The sequence below is a fragment of the Canis lupus genome, chromosome 3, assembly GCF_003254725.2.
Source record: "Canis lupus dingo isolate Sandy chromosome 3, ASM325472v2, whole genome shotgun sequence".
NCBI lineage: Eukaryota > Metazoa > Chordata > Mammalia > Carnivora > Canidae > Canis > Canis lupus.
In genome coordinates, this window is record NC_064245.1 from 35,744,284 (window position 1) to 35,770,921 (window position 26,638).

General features: G+C 35.4%; 3 non-coding genes across 3 annotated transcripts; all 3 read right to left on the bottom strand.

Annotated features, from left to right (window-relative positions):
• Positions 1-20,454: 20,454 nt before the first annotated feature.
• LOC112654214 (small nucleolar RNA SNORD108) lies at positions 20,455-20,526 on the bottom strand. The gene has a single exon (XR_003132875.1). It is a non-coding gene; the product is annotated as a small nucleolar RNA SNORD108 (small nucleolar RNA).
• Positions 20,527-22,579: 2,053 nt separating this feature from the next.
• LOC112654213 (small nucleolar RNA SNORD64) lies at positions 22,580-22,640 on the bottom strand. The gene has a single exon (XR_003132874.1). It is a non-coding gene; the product is annotated as a small nucleolar RNA SNORD64 (small nucleolar RNA).
• Positions 22,641-26,003: 3,363 nt separating this feature from the next.
• LOC112654216 (small nucleolar RNA SNORD107) lies at positions 26,004-26,075 on the bottom strand. Its single transcript, XR_003132877.1, has one exon. It is a non-coding gene; the product is annotated as a small nucleolar RNA SNORD107 (small nucleolar RNA).
• Positions 26,076-26,638: the final 563 nt, after the last annotated feature.

Sequence of the window (26,638 nt, forward strand, 5' to 3'; positions counted from 1 at the left end):
TGAGAAGTGATATTATGAAAATCAATTTTGGGATTGAGCTCATAATGATGTGTGATTTGATGGGAAAATTGTGAATGGATCCCAAAATTAAAAAAAAAAAAAAACTTCTGAAATTCCATAGTTGTAGGTCTTAACTAGGTACCTTCTTTCATCTATTCTTACCTGTAACATCAGGTCAGCTGTTACCCTGGCACTACTCCTATTAAGATGGAATCTCTACTAGAAAGTGGGTGGTCATATAACAACGCTAGCCAACAAAATATGGCAAAGTGATACTACATGACTTCTAAAGTTGGATCATAAAGGTCACAGGCACTTACACAAAGCTAATACTCATTTTTATGATGCTTCCTCTGGGGTAAACTCATTGTGTGAAGGTGCTTTAACCTAACCGCAGCCTTCCATGTCATCCCAAACCAAATGTAAAAACATGTATGAAATAGGGTAGACCAAATAACTCCAGCCTTAAGCTGTTTGAGTAATTGTTAAACACAGGTTCTCCTGGGCTTAAGCCTACATTCTGGCACGGTCTGAAATCTTCACACACAGAAATCATGAAATTATAACTCAAGAGATGCATTATGCCAACAACTTTCAGGGTTATTTATTACTCAGCAATATTAACCTGAACAGATCTCATTCCCCACTAGCTGCCACCAAAATAAAACATTAATCTTAAAAAAAGCATAATATTAACTCCTGTCTACCCAAATTGTCCCTCTCTAGATCAAATGAACACTTATCCGTCCTTACAATCGTTTCACCAAGGGGTATTCCTGGAACCAGAGATGGGAAGTGAAGAACACTTGAATGAGTAATACTGCCAATGGAGGTCTGGTGATACCAAATCTTGCAATTACAAAGAAAGATGGCAGAATTGTGTTTTCATGGAACTATCATCTCCTAACAGGAAAAAAAAAAGAAGAAACATTGTAAAGTAAGATATATACTATTCTCATAGAATAGCTAAAGCAGCAGGTAAGTGGAGGCTCATCACGAACTTTCTTACAAATTTCTTTTAATGCTTACACACAACTCCTCATTAATCAATCCCATATATGATACAACTCTCCATCAGCATTTAGTTTATCAATACTTTTCAAGCTTTTATTTAAATTCCAGTTAGTTAACAAAGAGCATAATACCAGCTTCAGACGTACAATTTAGTGATTCAGCACTTCCATACAACACCCCTTCTTCATCACAAGTGCACTCTTTAATCCCCATTGCGTGTTTCACCCATTTCCTCTACCTACCTCCCTGCTGGTAACCATTAGTTTCTTCTCTATAATTATGTTTCTTGTTTTGCCTCAGACTCTTACCTTTGCTACTTTGTTTTGTTTCTTCACTTTCACATATTAGTGAAATCATACTGCATTTATCTTTCTTTAACTGCTTTATTTAACTTAGCACTGTACTCTCTAGCTCCATCTACTTTATTCCAACTGGCAATGTCTCATTCTTGTTTTATGGCTGAGTAACCCATTGTGTTTATTTATCAGTTCTCTCTTATCCATCAAATGATGGACCCTTGGGCTATTTCCATAATTTAGCCATTGTAAATAATGCTGTATAAACACTGGGGTGCATGTATCCCTTTCAATTAGTATTTTTGTATTCTTTGCATAATTGCCCTGTTCAATTAATTGCTGGCTTATATTTTTAACTTTTTAAGTAACCTACCTTTTTTTATTCCACAGTGGCTGCACCAGTTTGCATTCCCACCAAAGGTTCAGGAGGGTTCCCCTTTATTTTCAGTTTCTATGAACTATAAAATATATAAAATAGGGATCCCTGGGTGGCGCAGCGGTTTGGCGCCTGCCTTTGGCCCAGGGCGCGATCCTGGAGACCCGGGATCGAATCCCACATCGGGCTCCCTGCATGGAGCCTGCTTCTCCCTCTGCCTGTGTCTCTGCCTCTCTCTCTCTCTCTGTGTGACTATCATGAATAAATAAATAAAATCTTTAAAAAAAAAAATATATATATATATATATAAAATATAAACTATAAAATATATATAAAATATAAGATATATTTGCAAAGATCCTATTTCAAAGTTTTTTCCAATTCATGAACTGATCATTTCCTTTATAACATTAATTACATCATAATTGATTATAAATGAGGTAAATAATTGAAAGAAGACAAATAATCTACATTCTGCATATACTATTCATTTCTATTTTCATAAAATTATCTTTGGAAATAATTAACTTTCTCACGAATTCTCAGACTTGGTTGAATATTCCAAAGTCAGCCATTAGTGATATTTTCCTGAGCTTAGTAGTATAACCCTTGTCCTAAAACAGCACTACTTGATCCAAAACCTTCTTACCTGTAGTTCCCAGTGAAGACTTTGAAATTAAGAAAGTCCATTGGATGAGGAAGGAATGTTCCTGATATGAGCTGTTCTTGGGTTATCTATACATTTCTTCTTTTCATAATGTACATCTGATAAGTAAGTACACATTATAGCCAATCAGTTACAAATGAGACACGAGGACACACAGATTAGGATAACTGTAGAATTATAATGATTATTGAATGCAGATAATTAAACAAGCAGCTAATATTACTGTACAATAACTTACTAAATAATATAAAACCAACAGCTTGCTGAAATCCTGCTGACAGACTCTACCATGAAAGAATCCATTCTCTATCATGCCCATTAAAAGTCATTTCCAAAATATACCAATAAACGCTCCTTCAAACAATTTGATCTAGTCAGTAATCACAAAAATGGCAGTATATTACGAAAATTTTCCCTTTATAGAGTTTCAAGGATTTCTTTAAATCACTGAAGTGTTTATAAACCCAAATATAATTGTTTAGCACCTACCTCAAATCCCATCTTCTCTCATTTCTTTTCATAGGTCCCATAATACTGTTTCAGTGTGTAGACTTTCTGCTCTATTGGAGTCTCTAGATCACTCACAAATTATTCATAATGGCCACTGGGAATACAAAATTGGATATAACAGCCCAATACTCCAAAGAGGATAATAGGCAACGAAGCAGAGAGGCACAGATTGGTAGTACCTTTAAAAAACCCCTTTCATTGTTTAAATGTTCCTTTTGAAATCTTTAAAATTTCAAATGCAGAAAGCAGAACAGTCCTCCATTCCCATCTCCCCACACAGTAATGATAAATTTTTGCCATATGATCTTCTAGGGAAATTTCTATTCAACAATTCATATATTCATTTCAGACCGCCAAGTAGTAATAATACAGATAATTAACAATGTATTACCACTTAACTTACACATACACAAAATTTTAAGAGTGCTAAAATAATCACCAATATGATAAAACTGATGAGTACTCATTACTTAACTCTTTAACCATGTCAAAATAATTACATTCCTCAGGAATAGTAACCATTAATATTTCCATTAGAACAACAGACATATATGGACATACCTCTGTAAACACACTATTAGTTGATGTTTGTTCAAAAGGTGAAATAATTTTAAATGTCCCTTTAAAACATCCTTTCATATCAGAAAATGTTCCAGTGTTTAAATTATATTAGTATAATGAATAAGCTATAACCATTACGATTTTTTATGGGTGTTTATTTCAGATGCTCCAATGTTATACTCAATGTAACTTTCTTCTTTGTAAATCTGAGATGTAAAATAGACAAAATCCCAGCAGTAAGTTATATTACTTCAAATGTTTTCACACTTGAATTTCAATTATTATGCCAAACCTCTGTTCAAAAACTACACTGCCTTCGATGTTTGTTTATACTTTTCTGAGAAATTTTCATAATTTATTACAGGCTACTGAGATGGAACATTTTTGACATTTGTTTATTACATAACATACAAATATAACTATACACTGGAAATTTTCAAAAAAACCTTTTAGAATAACAAAATAATCACAGAAATTCTATTTTAATTTGGATATATATACACATGGTAACAGATCAGAAGACAAACATATGGATAGCTACTCAAGCATTTCATATTAGAAATAACATATTTAGATAGAACATAGAGTCAATTTTAGAAATGTTTAATTAAGTTTGGAATCGAAATACTATTTCTACAATTTTCAGAAAAATAAAATACAAAGCAGTAACCTACAAATAAGAAAAAGAACATTATCAGATTTATATTCCTAAAACTAATTTTACATGTATACATGTACTTAACATTTATATTATATATGTATATATGGATATAGACATATAAATTTGCAATGAGTAAAATAATAATTAGAATACAAAATGTCTTCTAACTATGAATTTATCTGATATTAAGCAACAATTCACTTCTCATGTATTCATTCTAAAGTTAAAATACATCCTGGGTATTTTTGTTTTGGAATATAAAATCTAATACTTTCTTCTACATGAAAACATAATAATCTTAAGAAAAAGGAAGACGATCCACCTAACATCAAACTGTTACATATATCTAACAGAACAAATTATTAGTCACTTACTATACTTCCAAACCATTTACAAAAAACAACCTGTGGTATCTGACAATGAAGTATTTACAAATTTACATGTCATGAAATTCCATGCTTCTGGATAAACTAGGTATTTATAAATAATTTATTAATTTGTAATTTATAAAGTCGTCTTGAATGTTGTCATGTTATCCAGTTAAATATAAAACTGAATGGCTTGAAGGAGAATACAATTTCTTACATATTTCCTATGATTAAAATACATAACACCCTATCAGCAATACAACTATAAAATTACAACTTAGAATTTTTAATGCATAATAAATACGAGGACTAAACAGTGATTAAAATGTAAAATTTTCTATTAGAGAATGCAAGAGTAGTACACTCTTAACTTTCTCCTTCTTCTAACAACTCAGATACCAAAATATGTATAGCTCTAGAAACCTAAAATTGTTGCAATCTGTAATTGCAAGTGCTATTACACTTGCATTGCTATTACATTTGAGAACAATGAAAATATGAAATTTTACAATGAATTATTTACAAAATTATACTTTGTGAGACTCTACACATCTAGAAAGACTAGATGTTAAAAATTAAAAGCTTGTGCCTGCCTATTATTTACAAAGTTGTCTTGAATATTGTCATGCAACCAAAGGAACACATACAGAACTGTGTATAGTTCCAAGAGGTAGTATAAAGTCTCTTTAACAAAGTCATTTATATCTCCAATGTAAAAAACAACAATAAAAATAAATGTGGGGGAGGGATGTATAGGTGGAGCACAGAGGAATTTTAGGACAACTAAAAGAGTCTGTATAATACCATGATGAATACAGGCCATTATGTCCAAACATTATGTCCAAACATTATGTCCAAACCAACAAAATGTACACCAAGAGGTAACCATAACAAACCATGAACTTTGGTTAATTCATGATATGTCATGTAAATTCAGTAGGAACAAATGTACCAGTATGGTAAGGGAGATTGATAATGGGGGTGCCAAGTGGATAGTAGTGGGAATTATGCAATCGTGGGGCATGGCCTATATTGCAAATCTTGGTACCTTGCCCTCAATTTTGCTATGAACCTAAATCTACTGTTAAAAAATAGTCTTAATGTAAAAACAATCAAGATATGTATATCAGGATGCTACTAATGAAATACATTATGATAAATCCAGAAACACCAAATGAATTTACATGATTTAAGTTTTTTAATATACAATTTATATAATGGCACCCTATTCTATTACGAGAATGCTATAATGCATAACCTTTTTTCCTCTTAACAACCAAATTAATGTTAAATGTTGTATCGCTCTAAGAGCCTATTTATCAATGATCAATGCTTTGCAATACTGATTTTAAAAGACAATAATCCTAACACATTTACAATGAAAATATTTACAAAATTATACTATGACTCAATACATCTAAAAATATTAGAGGTTTAAAATTCATTTGCCAATTATTTACAAAGTTGTCTTACTACCACTTAACAATGAACATAGAAATTTTGTGATTTAGATTCTATAAAATGTTCTTCAGAAAAATCACTTTCATCAAGAACTTCAGTACATCTGGGAAAGTAAGATAGACTTACATGTCCCTTAAATCGGCAGAAATATAAACAGGTACAATTTAACTACTGCAGTCTAAAATTTCTTCTAAATGAAACTGTGAGGAAAAAAACTTTTAACCCCCTCTTCTCCCTGACTATATATATATATATATATATATATATATATATATATGTGTGTGTGTGTGTGTGTGTGTTAACAAAAATATAGCTAAGAATCTTTTACCTCAATTTAAGTCATTTGTTTTTAATTATGTCATCAATCCATGTTATCCTATTCAAGGGTGCATAATATTAAAAACAAAACGTTTCTACCCTCTATTTTGTTCATCAACAATTCTACAGACTTCCTAAGTTAGACATTTATCAACTACTATAAATACCAGTGTTTACCAACAAACCATAAAAAGCCACCCAAGTACAATTCTTAGAATAATTTGCAAATGTTTAACGTTTCAAACTTCTGGTTTATCAATAGCATAACTGCAACATATACATGATGTTCAGAATCTCTTTAAACCAAAAAGGATAGGAAGCAAATGAATCATACATTATAGATGGGACTGGAAAGCATCCACTGTCCTGCCCATATATATGTCACAACAAACCACTGATCATGCAGAAAAATTAATTACTATATTGATTTTTTTAAAGTATGGTATTTAAAAGTAGGTTTGTCAGTAATGTCTGTATATCTGGAAATAACAAGTGTTTTAGATAACTAAATACACAGCAATCTAGAAATCATACTTAACAGTACAGGCTTATTTTACCATTTCATGTCTACAAGCATGAGAAAAAGTTTATGTGCTCTAACTTTAGGTGGAATATATTCAAAAATATGACAGAAATGTCTGTCCATCAATAGTTATATGTAGTATAAAAACAAAGATCTGTTCACATTTGCACACTATTTAATAACAACTTGCCACACACCAAGTGAAAACACATAGGGGTGGTTTTATAATACTTCTATTGGTAATATAGTTTTGGCCATAGTTGTTCAACATTAATAGATTTACTGTGTGTGTATGTATGCATGCTGTGTATTTGTGTGTTTGTCAATAGGGTTATTTCTATACACTTAGGAAAGCTTGTCCATTATATATATGCAGCGCTAAAATGCTTCCCTGCTCTGTTCAACATTTAACATCCAAAATTTATACTGAAATTTGAAATTATTCAAATCTCATATTTAAAAATATGAATGTAAATAATTTCTATATTTAAAAAAGTGTCTTAAAAAATCTCAATAACATAAAGAGACTTTCAACTATAGAGAACAAACTGAGGGTTACCATAGGGGAGGTGGAGGGCATGGGTTAATTAAGCGATGGATATTAAAGAATGCACTTGTGATGAGCACTGAGTGTTGTATGGAAGTGCTGAATCACTATATTGTTCACCTGAAACTATTATTATACTGAAGGCTAAACTAACTAGAATTTAAATAACAACTTAAAAAAAACCCACAAAAATAAACATCAAAATCAATCCTAACTCATGAGGATGCTCAATCTACTATAGCTACCTATATCAATTATAGCAATGTTTTCACTTTTAACATTTCAATGAAAATATATTTCTGAAATTATTGACATAAATTATTTATCTAACGTTTTATAAAATGACACTGACCTATATATACACAAATACTACTACAATCTCCAGCACCAAATACATCCCAAATAGAAATGGTACAGTAATTCAATTTGCCAAAATAAAATGTTTTAATTGTCTCTCAGATTGGTATTTCAAAATATGTGCCTATCAGCAAATTTTGTGCAGATGTTCTAAAACAAAAACTAAGATCTATCAGTCTATATAATTCAGGTAGCTATCAATACCTTCCAGCAGCTAAAGCTCATAAGCTAAAACTCCCTATATCATCCATCACCAAACAACACAAAGAGCAGACTAAAGCTGAGTGATAATTATTTGGCCAATAAGTATTCTTATGCTAGGATCCTTAATAAATACTTATTTTATAGACATGTATCCAATACATCTGTGTGTATATATACATGTGTGTATGAAACCAACCCCTAAAATCGAGTATTAAAAGTTTAAAGCAGAAACTATTATATATTATCCTAGCTGTTTTACACAAAATAATCTAAGAATATACACCCTGGACTTCAGCTGCCCAAATATTTACTAATAGATAATCTGAAAACTCTTATGGGTAAATTTTCACACGATATAGAATTCATGTATTTATACAAAACATGTTGATATAATAGTTTCTATACATTAGGAAAACAGTAACTGTGCCTATTATATATACATTTTATAAACATTTCTTTGTTCAGGCCATATTTAATGACCATAGGTTTGACAAAACAATCGCAAACATCCCCCATAGGAACTTATAATCACCTATACAACTATAAGAGTATTTTAAAATAACAACAATCCAGTTATCATTAAATGTTAAATTCCACTGACCTATGAGAACTTTCATAACCTGTTGTTTAACCACTTGTAGGATTTACCTGGTAACCCTATTCTGTTTGTATACAAACATCTGAAAACCATGAACAAAGGCAAATCAACACTTATGACATTTCTACCATGATGATTCTTATCTAAAACAATATTAAATATTATATTACACACTACATATTACCATAACCTAATGATCTGATGAACACCTGAGACTAGATATAATATCACTTTTGAGAAACAAAAATGCCTATCCTAATAAGATGATACGTATTTTTAGCAATGCCTAATACCAAGATTAGATGTTAAACAATTACATTATATATTTTAACAAAAGATGTAACAATATCCACTGAATAGGAATTAATGTTGAGAGGCAATTTAACAATTCCACCCTTAAAACATTAACAAATTCCCACACCTGTACTAACATTACAGTATTAATAACACATATGCAGGTTCCCAACATCTGAGCATGGAGTAAAACCTGGCTGTTAAAGAACTATCTCTGAACTTATGCATACACATATAGCCCTCCATAATTCCCTGTTCTCTAACTTCTAAATTCTGCTTTTGTTTTTCTAATATAAACATTCTAATATAAAAATTCCTCTATATTCTAACAATTAAAATGCCCCAAATATCAGCCATCTCCTGCTTAATAGGATGTTTTAACACACTTTTTTTTTTCAATTATATACAGGGAAATAAAAAAGCCCATCAAACATGCATAGAGGCAGGCCTCTTATGCAACAATTCCATCTTGAATATTAAATCTAATACAAGTAGTAACATAAAGACTATTTACAGAATAACATCTACACCACACAGAGCAGCCTTAACAATATTACTATGTGACAACTGCATACAGAACAATCCCCATCCCCCACAAAATGCAACAGCAATAATCCAATCAGATTTTAAAATGTCCATTGCCAAGAGGTATCCTAACAGGTCTGTTTCTATAACCGTGTATTGAAAATATTTCCTATACATATGTTAGCAAACTCTTTCTTAGCAATCATAATACCTTAAAGTCACAAAGCAATTACATTTGGTTATTTCATCTAAATACTCTCAAAATGCACATAATTAAATAGTACCTTACATTTTTTCCTGATTAATAAAGACTCCCCATGTCCATTTCCTTTTTGCTACCCATAAGCACTCAAACAATGAATCCAGAATTGTGTAGATCTTTACAAAACTGCTTCACTTCTTTCTAAAGTCTTTTTCAGAAAGAAGTCTTACCAAACATGTTTTTAGAAACCTCCTTAGGAAACCAACTCTATTATCACAGCAACCACTTAAAAAAGGATCTATCCACAATAAAGATTGGCTTATAAATGTAGGTCTCTGTGCTTAAGCATTAGATTCCAAAAAAGATTAAGCAAAGAAAGAAAACACAATAAAAAACTAATACATGTTGAATTTCATTCTCTTCACCTCCTAATATCCAATGAATAGTTCATACATACTCATCATTTACTAAGTATTTCACATTTCCATTTCAATACCATTTCCTAATCATAATTTTCTTAAGCATTTAAATAAATTTTTAAGCTATATATGTCCAATAAATTAGTTAACAGATTAGGTTCCTAGCTGTTTTAAAATGGCAGGTAGGGGAAGAAAAAAAACGACTAATATTTGTGTTTATCACGTATGCAATAAATGTCTAATGCAGGACAATTACCGGTCAATATTTTGATGGCAAGTTGATACTCCATAGAATGAAAAATACTGAGATATATTTTCCAAATCCAAAGACTGACAATGAAATATAAATATTTGAAAAGAAAGATGAATTTCAGGATAGTATACGTCTAATTTATTTTGTCTGTGATTTTTGTAGTTGTTAATGCTTCTAGCTCAATTCAGGACGTGTGGTTTCTCTCCACATATTCCTAGAAGGCTGGCTTGTATTTACTTGAGATTGTCCACACTAGACCAATACAACAAGTGCCATCCATTTGAAAATCATTTTCAATTCAGTAGAAATACGTTCACACACTTCCATTTTGGGGAATAATTTGGAATGAGATGCTATGATGATCATGTGTACCATGAAATAGAGTAGATGATGTACAGAGTGTCTCTATAGGGTCCTGGTCAAAGAACCCTTAAATCAGCATGAGGTTTAAACTTTCATAGCAGTCCCTGTAAGTAAAATTGCACATGATACTCCAAAAGAATTTGAAAATTACAATTTTATCAATGCAGATATTCAGACTATTCTCTCCTGTTCATGTTAATGGAGAAAAGGTATGTACATTATCCTAAATCATCCTAAATTTTAATCACATTGTTTTTTGCGGCACAAATTTCTTATTCAGGAGATAAAAGTGAAAGAAGGTCACAATATTTACGAATACAAATGTTCAGTGACTGAAAGTGGAAAAACTTCCAGTTTTAAGAGTGGCAAAAAAAAGCTCTTAATATTATCAGTTTATATAATCTTTGTCCTCTTCACTGATTATTGCTTATTTCTAACACTCTTGAAACATCTCAATGTCAACTGCAGATTTTTGAAGCACGGTGACGTGGTTTGTCATATCTTTCCCAAAGAATGTTCTGGCAGACAGATGAATTAGAGAATCTGAAGCTGGAAGTAAGGGGAGCAGTTAGAAATTTTAATACAGTTAAAATACAGCAATAATTAACAACAAAACTAATCTAGAAAGACATATCCAAAACATGATCTAATAGATTTTTGCACAGTATCTGCTGTCCAATAAATTTTCCTAAGTTTCTGGATGAAATATTTGTCCATGTTTCTTAGGCTCCATTCATGTCCATGAATGACAGCCACTTCCTCACCTAGCCAGCATTGCCTTTTTACATGTGTGTAAAACTGACAAACATATCATACAATGACTTTTAAAGGATGTTTATGAGTGATTTGTAGGCATTTCATTTTACTTGCCAGTATTTTCTTCTCTGAATTATCAATACATGTTTTTGTCATTTTGATTACAATTTGCTCCAAGTCTTTTGAAAAGAGCTGTACAGATATTTATGTGCATTACAAAAACCAAGAGAATAACCAATATATTTTTCCAACCCAAATAATGACACATTTTCATATCTTTTATGTAGTCAAGTACTCTATTACCTATGTCAATAAACTGTCATATATTGTCAACAGTGCTCTCTTGATTTTTAAGAAAGGTGCACAAAGGGTTGAGTTCAACTGAACATGTGGTTTTCTAAAAATTTAAACATGGAAGATTTATTCTCCTGTGAGCTATACTGAAACAGGTGTAAGTATCCAATAAGAGTACAAAACCTTAAGGACACCCTCTTCCCTTTCCACCAAGCCCCAAATAAAAATTTGGCACTCTAATGGAGAGAAAAGGCAAGCTGAATTTAAGAAAATACCACCCAATTTTGTACCGTCAGCAATGTGGCACAACAAAATTCCCATGTTTTGCGACTAAAAACATTAAAAAGAAAGAGAAATTGGAACTTTATTCTGAAGCAAGCCTTGCCTATACCATAAAGAAAATTTCCTGTGCCTTTTATTCATTTATGTCTTGATTCTACCAGCAACTATAACAATGTATCAATAAGGGGAGGGGCAAGATGGTGGAAGAGTGGGGTCCCCAAGTCACCTGTCCCCACCAAATTAACTAGATAACCTTCAAATCATCCTGAATCTACGAATTTGGCCTGAGATTTAAAGAGAGAACATCTGGAATGCTACAGTGAGAAGAGTTCACGCTTCTATCAAGGTAGGAAGACCGGGGGGGAGGGCGGGGGGAGAAATAAAGAAACAAAAGGCATCCAAAGGGGAGGGACCCCCAGGACAGGAAAGCTCCATCCCGGAGAAGCAGGAGCTTCACCAATCATCCCGGGAGTTGGAGCAGGATCGCAGGAGGGGTGAGGATGCCCTCAGACTCCCTGGGACACTAACAGACACCTGCGCCCCAGGGAGAGTGCGCCGAGCTCCCTAAAGGGCTGCAGCGTGCATGGCTGGATCCAGGAGCAGCTGGGCAGGGAAGGCTGGGGGGGGGGGGGGGGGCGGCTCCATGGAGAGGGGGCTGCCTGGCCAGAAGCACGAATCCAACAGCACAGGCCCTGGAGCGAAGGCCCAGGAGCACATGGTGCGGGGGACACAGCCCAAGATCCAACCTCCCCCCGGGACAGGCAGAGCCCAGAAGGGCACAGGACAGCAAGGACACTCCTGTCTCAAGCTTAGCAGATCAGCAGCCTCGCCCCGGGAGCAACCAGGCCCATGCAGACTGAGAGCTCCATAGTTACTGCAGGAGCTGACTCCAGGGCTCCAGGGCTGGCAACCTCCACTGTGGTTGTTTCTCCTGGAGCCTCAGGGGGTAAACAACCCCCACTGATCCCTGCACCCAGCAGGGGGCAGAGCAGCTCCCCCAAGTGCTAACACCTGAAAATCAGCAAACCAGGCCCCTCCCCCAGAAGACCAGCTAGACAGAACAGTTCCAGGGGAAGTCAAGGGATTTAAAGTATACAGAATCTAAAGATACTCCCCTCTGTGCTGTTTTTTTTTTGGTTTTTTTTTTTTGCTTTTTGATTTCTGTTTGCTTCCCCCACCCTCACCCCCACCTTTTTTTCTTTTTCTTCTCTTTTTTGTTCTTCCTTTTTTCTTTTTTCTTTTTCTCTTTTCTTTCCTTCTTGCTCTCCTCTCTTTTTCTCCTTTTCCCAATACAACTTATTTTGGCCACTCTGCACTGAGCAAAATGACTAGAAGGAAAACCTCACCTCAAAAGAAATAATCAGAAACAGTCCTCTCCCACAGAGTTACAAAATCTGGATTACAATTCAATGTCAGAGAGCCAATTCAGAAGGACTATTATAAAGCTACTGGTGACTCTAGAAAAAAGCATAAAGGACTCAACAGACTTTATGACTGCATAATTTAGATATAATCAGGCAGAAATTAAAAATCAATTAAATGAGATGCAAACCAAACTAGACGAGGGTTAACGAGGTGGAAGAACAACTGAGTGACATAGAAGACAAGTTGATGGCAAAGAGGGAAGCTGAGGAAAAAAGAGACAAACAATTAAAAGACCATGAAGATAGAATAAGGGAAATAAGTGACAGCCTGAGGAAAAAAAACCTACGTTTAATTGGGGTTCCCGAGGGCACTGAAAAGGACAGAGGTCCAGAATATGTATTTGAACAAATCACAGCTGAAAACTTTCCTAATCTGGGAAGGGAAACAGGCATTCAGATCCAGGAAATAGAGAGATCCCCCCTTAAAAACAATACAAACCGTTCAACACCTCGACATATGATAGTTAAGCTCCAGATTCCAAAGATTAAGAGAAGTTCCTTAAAGCAGCAAGACACAAGAAATCCCTGAATTTTATGGGGAGGAGTATTAGGGTAACAGGAGACCTCTCCACAGAGACCTGGCAGGCCAGAAAGGGCTGGCAGGATATATTCAGGGTCCTAAATTAGAAAAACATGTAACCACGAATTCTTTATCCAGCAAGGCTCTCATTCAGAATGGAAGGAGAGATAAAGAGCTTCCAAGACAGGCAGGAACTGAAACATTATGTGACCTCCAAACCAGCTCTGCAAGAAATTTTAAGGGGGACTCTTAAAATTCCCCTTTAAGAAGAAGTCCAGTGGAACAATCCACAAAAACAAGGACTGAATAGATATCATGATGGCACTAAACTCATATCTTTCAATAGTAACTCTAAATGTGAATGGGCTTAATGACCCCATCAAAAGGCACAGGGTGTCAGACTGGATAAAAAAGCAGGACCCATCTATTTGCTGTCTACAAGAGACTCATTTTAGACAGAATGACACCTACAGCCTGAAAATAAAAGGTTGGAGAACCATTTAACATTCAAATGGTCCTCAAAAGAAAGTAGGGGTAGCCATTCTTATATCACATAAACTAAAATTTACCTGAAGACTGTAGTGAGAGATGAAGAGGAACACTATATCACACTTGAAGGATCTATCCAACAAGAGGACTTAACAATCCTCAATATATATGCCCCGAATATGGGAGCTGCCAAATATATCAATTAATAACCAAAGTCAAGACATACTTACATAATAATACACTTATACTTGGTGACTTCAATCTAGCGCTTTCTACACTCTATAGGTCTTCTGAACACAACATCTCCAAAGAAACGAGAGCTTTAAATGATACACTGGACCAGATGGATTTCACAGATATCTACAGAACTTTACATCCAAACTCAACTGAATACACATTCTTCTCAAGTGCACATAGAACTTTCTCCAGAAGAGATGACATACTGGGTCACAAATCGGGTCTGAACTGATACCAAAAGATTGGGATCTTCCCCTGCATATTCTCAGAACATAATACCTTGAAATTAGAACTAAATCACAACAAGAAGTTTGGAAGGACTTCAGACACGTGGAGGTTAAGAACCATCCTGCAAAAAGGTGAAAGGGTCAACCAGGAAATTAAGGAAGAATTAAAAAGATTCATGGAAACTAATGAGAATGAAGATACAACTGTTCAAAATCTTTGGGATGCAGCAAAAGCAGTCCTAAGGGGGAAATACATCGCAATACAAGCATCCATTCCAAAACTGGAGAGAACTCAAATACAAAAGATAACCTTACACATAAAGGAGCAGGAGAAAAAACAGCAGATAGATCCTACACCCAGCAGAAGAAGAGAGTTAATAAAGATTCGAGCAGAACTCCATGAAATCGAGACCAGAACTGTGGAACAGATCAACAAACCAGGAGTTGGTTCTTTGAAAGAATTAATAAGATAAATAAACCATTAGGCAGCCTTATTAAAAAGAAGAGAAGACTCAAATTAATAAATCACGAATGAGAAAGGAGAGATCACTACGAACACCAAGGAAACACAAACGATTTTAAAGGTTTTTTTTTTAATTTTTATTTATTTATGATAGTCACAGAGAGAGAAAGAGAGGCAGAGACACAGGCAGACAGAAGCGGGCTCCATGCACCGGGAGCCCGATGTGGGAATCGATCCCGGGTCTCCAGGATCGAGCCCTAGGCCAAAGGCAGGCGCCAAACCGCTGCGCCACCCAGGGATCCCATACAAACGATTTTAAAAACATACTACGAACAGCTATACGCCAATAAATTAGGCAATCTAGAAGAAATGGACGTATTTCTGGAAAGCCACAAACTACCAAAACTGGAACAGGAAGAAATAGAAAACCTGAACAGGCCAAAAACCAGGAAGAAAATTGAAGCAGTCATCAAACACCTCCGAAGACACAAAAGTCCAGGGCCAGATGGCTTCCCTGGGGAATTCTATCAAACGTTTAAACAAGAAACCATACCTATTCTACTAAAGCTGTTTGGAAAGATAGAAAGAGATGGAGTATTTCCAAATTCGTTCTATGAGGCCAGCATCCCCTTAATTCCAAAACCAGACAAAGACCCCCTCAAAAAGGAGAATTACAGACCAATATCCTTGATGAACATGGATGCAGAAATTCTCAACAAGATACTAGCCAATAGGATCCAAGAATACATTAAGAAGATTATTCACCATGGGACCAAGTGGGATTTATTCCCGGGACACAAGGCTGGTTCAACACTCGTAAAACAATCAATGTGATTCATCATATCAGCAAGAGAAAAACCAAGAACCATATGATTCTCTCAAGAAATGGAGAGAAAGCATTTGACAAAATACAGCATCCATTCCTGATGAAAACTCTTCAGAGTGTAGGGATAGAGGGAACATTCCTCAACATCTTAAAAGCCATCTATGAAAAGCCCACAGCAAATATCATTCTCAATGGGGAAGCACTGGGAGCCTTTCCCGTAAGATCAGGAACAAGACAGGGATGTCCACTCTCACCACTGCTATTCAACATAGTACTGGAAGTCATAGCCTCAGCAATCAGACAACAAAAAGACATTAAACGCATTCAAATTGGCAAGGAAGTCAAACCCTCCCTCTTCACGAATGACATGATACTCTACATAGAAAACCCAAAAGCCTCCACCCCAAGATTGCTTGAATTCATACAGCAATTTGGCAGCGTTGCAAGGTACAAAAATCAATGCCCAGAAGTCAGTGGCATTTCTATACACTAACAGTGAGACTGAAGAAAGAGAAATTAAGGAGTCAATCCCATCTACAATTGTACCCAAAAGCATAAGATACCTAGGAAGAAACCTAACCAAAAAGGTAAAGGATCTATACCCTAAAAACTATAGAACACTTCTGAAAGAAATTGAGGAAGACACAAAGAGATGGAAAAATATTCCATGCTCATGGATTGGCAGAATAAATATTGTGAAAATGTCAATGTTACCCAGGGCAATTTACACGTTTAATGCAATCCCTATCTAAATACCATGGACTTTCTTCAGAGAGTTAGAACAAATTATTTTAAGATTTGTGTGGAATCAGAAAAGACTCCGAATAGCCAGGGGAATTTTAATAAAGAAAACCATATCTGGGGGCATCACAATGCCAGATTTCAGGTTGTACTACAAAGCTGTGGTCATCAAGACAGTGTGGTACTGGCACAAAAACAGACACACAGATCAATGGAACAGAATAGAGAACCCAGAAGTGGACCCTCAACTTTATGGTCAACTAACATTCGACAAAGGAGGAAAGACTATCCACTGGAAGAAAATTAGTCTCATCAATAAATGGTGGTGGGAAAAATGGACATCCACATGCAGAAGAATGAAACTGGACCACTCTCTTGCACCATACACAAAGATAAACTCAAAATGGATGAAAGATCTAAATGTGAGACAAGATTCCATCAAAATCCTAGAGGAGAACACAGGCAACACCCTTTTTGAACTTGGCCACAGTAACTTTTTGCAAGATACATGCAGGAAGGCATAAGAAACAAAAGCAAAAATGAACTATTGGGACTTCATCAAGATAAGAAGCTTTTGCACAGCAAAGGATACAGTCAACAAAACTAAAAGACAACCTACAGAATGGGAGAAGATATTTGCAAATGATGTATCAGATAAAGGACTAGTTTCCAAGATCTATAAATAACTCATTAAACTCAACACCAAAGAAGCAAACAATCCAATCATGAAATGGGCAAAAGACATGAAGAGAAATCTCACAGAGGAAGACATAGACATAGCCAACAAGCACATGAAGAAATGCTCTGCATCACTTGCCATCAAGGAAATACAAATCAAAACCACAATGAGATAGCACCTCACACCAGTGAGAATGGGGAAAATTAACAAGGCAGGAAACCACAAATGTTGGAGAGGATGCGGAGAAAAGGGAACCCTCTTACACTGTTGGTGGGAATGTGAACTGGTGCAGCCACTGTGGAAAACTGGTGCAGCCACTTTGGAACTGGAGGTTCCTCAAAGAGTTAAAAATAGACCTACCCTAAGACCCAGCAATTGCACTGTTGGGGATTTACCCCAAAGATACAGATGCAATGAAACACCGGGACACCTGCACTCCAATGTTTATAGCAGCAATGTCCACTATACCCAAACTGTAGAAGGAGCTTCCGTGTCCATCGAAAGATGAATGGATAAAGAAGATGTGGTTTATGTATACAATGGAATATTACTCAGCCATTAGAAACGACAAATACCCACCATTTCCTTCAACGTGGATGTAACTGGAGGGTATCATGCTGAGTGAAATAAGTCAATCGGAGAAGGACAAACATTTTATGTTCTCATTCATTTGGGGAATATAAATAATAGTGAAAGTGAATAGAAGGGAAGGGAGAAGAAATGGGTAGGAAATATCAAAAAGGGAGACAGAACATAAAGACTCCTAACTCTGGGAAATGAACTAGGGGTGGTGGAAGGGGAGCAGGGCAGGGGGTGCTGGTGAATGGGTGATGGGCGCTGAGGGGGGTACTTGACGGGATGAGCACTGGGTGTTATTCTGTATGTTGGCAAATTGAACACCAATAAAAAATAAATTTATTATTTAAAAAAAAACAATGTATCAATACAAAAGAAATTACTAAGTATCCAAACTCCTACCTGATACCATTAATGTTTTCTTCTCCCTATAAGGTTAGAGTAAGTCTTGCTTCTTGGTACTATTTTTATGAATCTTCCATGTTATAATCTTAGATATACACAAATATTATTTGGTTAAGGTAGGGCTTTCTTTTTATTTTTTTTAAGTCAGGGCTTTCACACATTGTTTTCTCATTGGGACTTCAACAAATCTTAGAAGAATCAATGTTTCTATTGTTACTTTGACATAATTTAGGGCCAGGACTCCCTCAGTTGAGAAAGCATCCCATCTGTCTAAATAAAAGTCCATTTTCCAGACAACTTCACTAGGGAAATTTATACATTACACAAAATGTAAATAAGAAAAATACAGTGCCTCAGATCTTCTGCCGTCCTTCAAAATTAGAAAACCGGTTTCACTGCAATAACTTATTTTCAGAAATCATAAGTTACAATATTATAAAATCCTCTGTAATTTCTTTTACTCACTCCAAGCCACAGAAAGAATTCCCCTCATTTCAATTCTGGGTTCCTTATTTGCTATAGCATGTGGAAGTGACTGATTTGACCTATATATATATTCTTCAGCACTTCCAATATTGGAGAAAATTAGTCCATTGTAAAACTATTCCCATAAAGAAGCATCATTAGAAAACAGCACTGGATTTCAATAACCATGTACAGCCACCAGAATATTCACAGCCAAGCTATAATACAGTAGTTGAAATTTCCCCAGGGCACAAACTCTACCTCAAACTCAGTACACCAAGAAATCCACTGCATTGGTATTACCAGTTTCTGGCCTACTTAAAGTATCGAGAAGTAGATGCTTAAAACAAAACAGGGGCACCTGGCTGCCTCAGTCGATAGAGCATGCAACTCTTGATCATAGCATCATGAGTTTTATCTCCATACAAGGTTGTAGAGATTACTTAAAAATAAAATCCTCGGGTGCCTGAGTAGCTCAGTGGCTGAGCGTCTGCCTTTGGCTCAGGTCGTGATCCCAGGGTCCCGGGATCAAGTCCCACATCGGGCTCCCCCCGCTGGGAGCCTGCTTTTCTCTCTGCGTGTCTCTCTCATGAATAAATAAATCAATCTTTTTAAAAAAATCCTCAAGAAAAAAACCCCATAAAGTACTTCAAGTTATGTTGTTCTGTGACTAACAGAACACAAACAAGATAAACTTTGCATCCAAGTAGAAGTTTTAGGCAGAAATTACCATGTCCTGGAAATCAACACACTATTCACTGAGATCACATCCATTTTTCAAAAAAATTCATGGATACTTGTAAATTTTTTTGGTCATTTTATCCAATGTGAACTTGGTGAAAATTTGTATACTCGATTCATTACCAAAAGAAATTTACTTCCTCAATTGAAGTACATAATTTAAATGTGTATTGGTAATTTTTTCTCTGTATAAAAACCAAGGCATTTTCTACATGTCCTGCTGCAATCATTTACTGACTTCTCAGATCTGAGCCAGAAACTCCCAAACTGCCTAAGCCCTCCAGATGACCCTTAAAGTATACTAAAGTTGAGAAAGTTTGATGCAATCTAAGTTGTCTAGAAATATATAACTCTATCCTTTCCAGTAATTGTATAAGGAACAAAGAGTTGATCAACACATATTCTTGATCAGAGTAATTTCAACAGTAGATATAATACTGCCAAGCCATCTCCAGAAAAGAGACACACAGGGTCTAACATTACAAAGCTGGCTGAGACCCATACATTGAAGTTAACAACAAAGAAGCCGATAAATGGTTGTAATTCTGACTCCTAACCTACATTGACTTGTCCAATATTTAAACAGGGGAGCTTTCCTATTTCTAACAATTTAAAGAATCCTAACACTGCTCTCAATTTACAAGTTTCCATCACACTTCTACAACACTAAGCAGATGCTATAATCACTTAAACCTTGTCTTTTTTCCTTCTCACCTTCCTTTATCATATACACCTATGCTCTTACCATCTATTGCTAATTTGTTCCTTCTAAAAACTCTCACCAAAGTTCCTATCATAAATTAGCTTGGCTGAACCCCGCATTCTCTTTGTAGGAATGAATGTTGTCATCAGGTTCAATAAACAAGGAGTCTAATCATCAGAGCCAATTCCCCCTTCCAAAAAAGGACAAAAACTGATCATTCTCTAGAGATTCCTATTATGGAGGATTTTCTTTAGATGCAGCACCCCAAGAAATGGGTTATGTGGGGGCATCTAGGTGGCACAGTTGTTTAAGTGGCCAACTCCTGGTTAATGGAGTATACAACTCTCATGGTCCTGGGATTGAGCCCTGCATTGGGCTCTGCCCTCAGCATGTAGCAATATACAGAAAGCTTCAGATTCTCTCTTCCTCTCCCTCCTGCTCCTGTTCTTTCTCAAATTAATTAATTAAAGTTTTTAAAATGGCATTTTTTGGACAGAGTTGAGATAGCAAATACCACTGCATGCTTTCTCACTGTATTAACTGACCACCTTAGGCTGTACCAAACATCCAAGATTAAATGACCTTAAATTAACACTACTCCCCCACAGACTGCAAGGAGTATTTCCTTTCTCCCTCATTCAAAAGTATGTTTCTAATCGAATTCAGTTATAGTAACTGAATTCATCTAGCATATCCTTACTTGGGCAGAATCAGGAACATGGAAAAAAGCCAAACAAATATGAGGTTATAAATATTATAAAATTTCCGGCAGGGAGAAACAGGGAGTTGATAAGGGAAAGACCTGTGAAAAGACTTGCTCCTTTAAAAAAATGTGATTTTTCTGAATCCCAAAAGCTTTTCCTATAAACTACTACTTGTCATAGTATCAACACCCATGTTATTTATACATACATACATACATACACACAAACATACATACCCTATCTTTCCTTATCAAATTAAGGAATCTAAGGATAAAATCCTGGTATATTCAACTTATCTATGGTACTTTATGAAGTTTTCCAAAATTATCTAATTACCACTCAATACCCTCATAACTATAATAAAGCAAATCACAAGGACCTAATCACAGAATGCCAATTATATATAACAAAAGCTCCATTACTCATACAAGATAAATAATGAAGAATACTAGCAGATTAAAGCCTTGATTCAAAATAAATGCATGGTATTTATTAGCAAATAAGTTCCTCTCCAGGGCTCCATATTAAATGCAAATTGCCAATTTCATCCCCTTGAATCAAAATGAGTCAGAGCTTCTAAATTTCCATCTAGGACTCACCAATATACAGAAAGTGGTAACTTCCTAAGGGAATTAGAGTAACCCATCTGATGTATCTTTAAGCATTCTGCCTAAGGTGTAAATTCGCATTTCAGACCAAAGCAATGTCAACAACAAACCAGCAATTTCTTATTCATGTGGTAATTGGCACTTCCTCATAGTTTCCAGACACGCTCTTGGGAAACAAGTATAAGCACTGGAGCTGAATGACATAGTAATATTTACATAGTTCATATAATAATATATTTATATATTATATATATAAGAAACAAAAACAAAACCATGAGTCACCTGGGTGGCTCAGTCAGTTAAGTGACTGCTTTGGCTCAAGTCATGATCTGGGGGTCCTGAATCATCAGGCTCCCTTGCTCAGTGGGGATTCTGCTTCTCCCTTTCCTTCTGCTGCTCCCCCTGCTTGTGCTCTCTGTCAAATAAATATTTTTAAAAACACATACAACATAATAGTTACTAATTCTTTACTCTTGAAATTATCACTTGAAATTCATAATGAAAAAGATACACAAATGCTACATAGAAGATACTCTACAAAAAGAAAACGCAGGGGATCCCTGGGTGGCGCAGTGGTTTGGTGCCTTTCTTTGCCCCAGGGCGTGATCCTGGAGACCCGGGATCGAATCCCACATCGGGCTCCCGGTGCATGGAGCCTGCTTCTCCCTCTACCTGTGTCTCTGCCTCTCTCTCTCACTGTGTGCCTATCATAAATAAATTTAAAAAAATTATTAAAAAAAAAAAAAAAAGAAAACGCAGTAGTGTAAATTAGAATCCACTTCCCTTTGTCTCATTGGAAAAATCTACACTTCTATTCTCCCTATTCCGCACAATATTGCTCAAAATACCTTATGAAATTTACAACCTAAGAACTTACACTCAGAATATGTATGTCCCAAATACTTGAATTGACACTTAGGCTGGACTTTAGAGTACTTACATTGAGCTACACTTCATCATGCTCAGTACACCTCATCATATCATTATAAACTCAATCAAGTTTCCCAACTACAACTCTCTAAAGAGTTTAATACTTCTGGATAGTTTATCTCGACTAACCTGAAGTCTTTTAGCTTGGGAAAATTAATGATCATCTTTATGTAACAATGTAAGTTAAATGGCAGCACTATCAGTCAGCTGACACAGAAATAAGGTGAAAATATGGGAAAAAATTAAAGACAACAAAACCCTAGCAATGTGCCAGAATAACATTAGGATCTTTGGTGTTTTAGAACTAAATAGAATAGCTTATAATCTACTTCTACAAGCATATCATCCAACAAATTGAAAAATAAAATATTCAAATATCTTAAGGATTTAGATTAAATTAAAAACATCTACCAGGGCAACCTGGGTGGCTCAGCAGTTTAGCACCACTTTCCGCCCGGGGCATCATCCTGGAGACCTGGGATTGAGTCCCATGTTCGGTACCCTGCAGGGAGTCTGCTTCTCCCTCTGCCTGTTTCTCTGCCTCTCTTTTTCTGTGTGTGTGTGTGTGTGTGTGTGTGTGTGTCACGAATAAATAAAATCTTTAAGGAAATTTAAAAAAATAAAAATATCTACCAAAATAATTAGAATCAACATACATGGTCAAATAAAATTAAGGCAGATCAAATAGGTAAAACACAAAGTCCAACAAGAAGCCTACTGACACATAGTGTTGAGGGCTCTGAAGTTGGTCTAACATCTCTGACACAAAGAACCTAAGTGATATGGTAATATAACCCACATTATCAGGGAAAGAATAGAGCACTTACTACTTTTTCTAATATAGGTTTTCCAACAGAAAATAAATTATGGCTATCAGGAACTACATTTTCTTAAAGGTTTCATTTATTAATTAATGAGAGACACACAGAGTAGCAGAGACCTAGGCAGAGGGATAAGCAAGCTCCCTATGTGAAGCCTGATCCTGGGATCAGGCCCTGAGCCAAAGGTAGATGCTCAACCACTGAGACACCTAGGTGCCTCAGCAACTGTAATTTTAACTTTATTTCTGCTATAATAGCACAAATAAGGGGAGAAGGGAATTATGAAACATCAGCACATCTGATGTTTAAAGGTCCGGTGTTTGAGGATCACAATATTAGTCACTGGAATCTAATATTACATTATATGTTAAACCAACTGTAAATTAAATAAAAACTTTTTTAAAAAAGGAGAAAAAAATGAGAACATATAATGTTCTCATTCATTTGGGGAATATAAATAATAGTGAAAGGGAAAATAAGGGAAGGGAGAAGAAATGTGTGGGAAATATCAGAAAGGGAGACAGAACATAAAGACTGCTAACTCTGGGAAACGAACTAGGGGTGGTAGAAGGGGAGGAGGGCAGGGGGTGGGAGTGAATGGGTGACGGGCACTGGGTGTTATTCTGTATGTTAGTAAATTGAACACCAATAAAAAAAAAAAAAAAAAAAAAAAAAAAAAGGAGAAAAAAAGAACCTATCTACATAGGGGTAAAAATAAATTTTATATAATATGGGAATAGGTATTATCATTTACATTGATGTTGATGGAACTGGAAGGTATTTTACTGAGTGAAATAGGTGAATCAAAGAAAGAATTATCATAAAATGTATCAATAATATGTAGAACATAAGAAACATCATAGATGATCATAGGTGAAGGGAGGGAAACCTGAATGGGAAGTCATCAGATAGGGAGAAAAATTTTGAAGAGAGTCTTAATTATAGGAAACAAACTAAGGGTTGCTGGACAGGAGGCAGACGGGGGGGATGTTGTAATTGGGTGATGGGCATTAAGGAGGCTCTATGATGCCATGAGCACTGGGTCTTGTACACAATTGAAGAATTACTGAATTCTTCATCTGAAATTAATGATGCGCTATATGTTGGCTAATTGAATTTAAATACAAAAATACAGAAATAGCCCAAAGATTTCAGGTGTACAAATATATAACCTCTCTACATCACTGTGTTATCCTCATCAACTATAAATCTAATACAAATGATTCAATATCATTAAACATCTGGTTGATCTGTGAGCCTTTTTATTGAATCTTGGCTATCTCAACTACTTTTAAGATTAATACTGTTAACCAAAGAAAATTAACCCAGTCAAGTCTTCTAATCATTTCTATTCCACATTAGACCTACCTAAATTATAGGCAAAAAACCCCCATTATATTAACAACATGGATTCCAGAATCAAACTGAGGTGATACTGAATGCAGAAGAAACTAGTGGATCTGTTTCTTCCAGTCTGCCTCCCTGCCACCAGAGGATATGAAGGATAAAAGGACACATCCCTTTTAGTATAAGGAAGGTCCCTTGAGGTTTCTTCATGTATCATTTTTAAAGTTAAATGAAGTATATACTCTAGCCAACACCCAGTTGCTTCCCTTCACCGTCTACTCACTTTTGGTGGAGATGGACTTGCTGCATTAACACCTGAAGTCACTAATCAACATTCATACTAGAACAAACATATCCTTGGAACTGGATTTCAAATACTGCTTTCTTATTGGGCCTTCATCTCACATAAGCAAGAGATATTCTCACCCCTGTAAAATTAAACAGAACTTTCTTATTTCCACTTTTTGACCAAAAATAACTGAAAAGTATTCCTACAAACACAGTGTAAACTTCAATGACAAAGTACCTAGCTTATTAAAACAAGTCAAAATAGACACCAAATGGTTTGGATTGGCTACTATTTAGGAAAAGCAGACTCCTTCTGTGTTAAGAGTATGAAGCTGAATATTAGATACAGAGTCTAATCACAGACATTCCACTATATGGAAGTAACTATAATAAATCTAAAAATGCATACCCCAACATTTTAAAAAAATTAGTAATTCTGACACATTTCTTATACATCTACTATATGATAGGCTCTATACTCATTGATCACTGCAGACAACTACATAAAAACCAAAATAAATTGTCCACAAACATCAATGGTGTCCATGTGAAGACACTTACCCATACTCACTGCATTTCATAACATATATTCCATAAATATAAGTTCCTCTCTCTTTCCTGGACATCACTTAAGGATTCCGCCAACTCTGGCATTTAATTTTGATCCAAGAGGTGGTAGTTTCCCTTTACACATCCTTGCTTCCAACTCAGCATATGTGCGTGCCTTCTGGGATCTAAGGATGAGTTTCCTTATTTGCTTTCAACAGCATATATGTTTAATAAAAAAGGAAAAAAATAATGAGCTCTGAATATGTATGAAGATTTTTAAAAAGCTGTATGAGGAATTGGCAGTGTGTACTGCTACACCTGCCATTTCTATGTATTCAAAGTTTTCATGGTAAGCCAAATTTTCTTCTGAAAATAATGTTCTCTGAAAATTCTACTGAGGCACATTGACTGGATTTCAGAGTGTCATTTAAGCTCAAATTTTGAATCATTATGTTCAGACAAGGTCCTATGTCATCATGAACCTAGCCAAGGCCTCTGTAATACACTATTACTTTTCTTTACAAGGTTCTTTTACCTGGAGTGGTTTACGTTTGTCCTAAACGCAGCTAACATCGTGTTCAGCTTCCTTGGGATGATACTATTGGTAAGAATCCAGTGACAGGTCAGAAAACTGAGTGGTCATATTCTCTTCTTCTTTCAGAGTCATCAACTATGTGAGCAAAAAAGCACTTCATAAGATTTTTTTAAAAAACTGTAATACCAAAAACCCATGATAATATACTCTCCTTTACTCATTTACTATAATTCAAATATTGAGCTTTATTATATGAATGGTCAGTCCCAAGGGAACTAAAACACAAAGATGAGTAAGAATCTGGCAATGTATGATCACCTGGATAATATCTATTTACAAACGTCATAAATCAAATGGAGGCTCTCATGGAGGACTTGCTAAAATCAAAGTTTATTTGAAAATAAATATTTTTCCTAATCTTGAAATCAGATTATGAAAATTCTAGACAACTATTAATACTGTCACATAATTCTGTAAGTTACCTGGTTTTACTCTACCACAAGTTAAGACT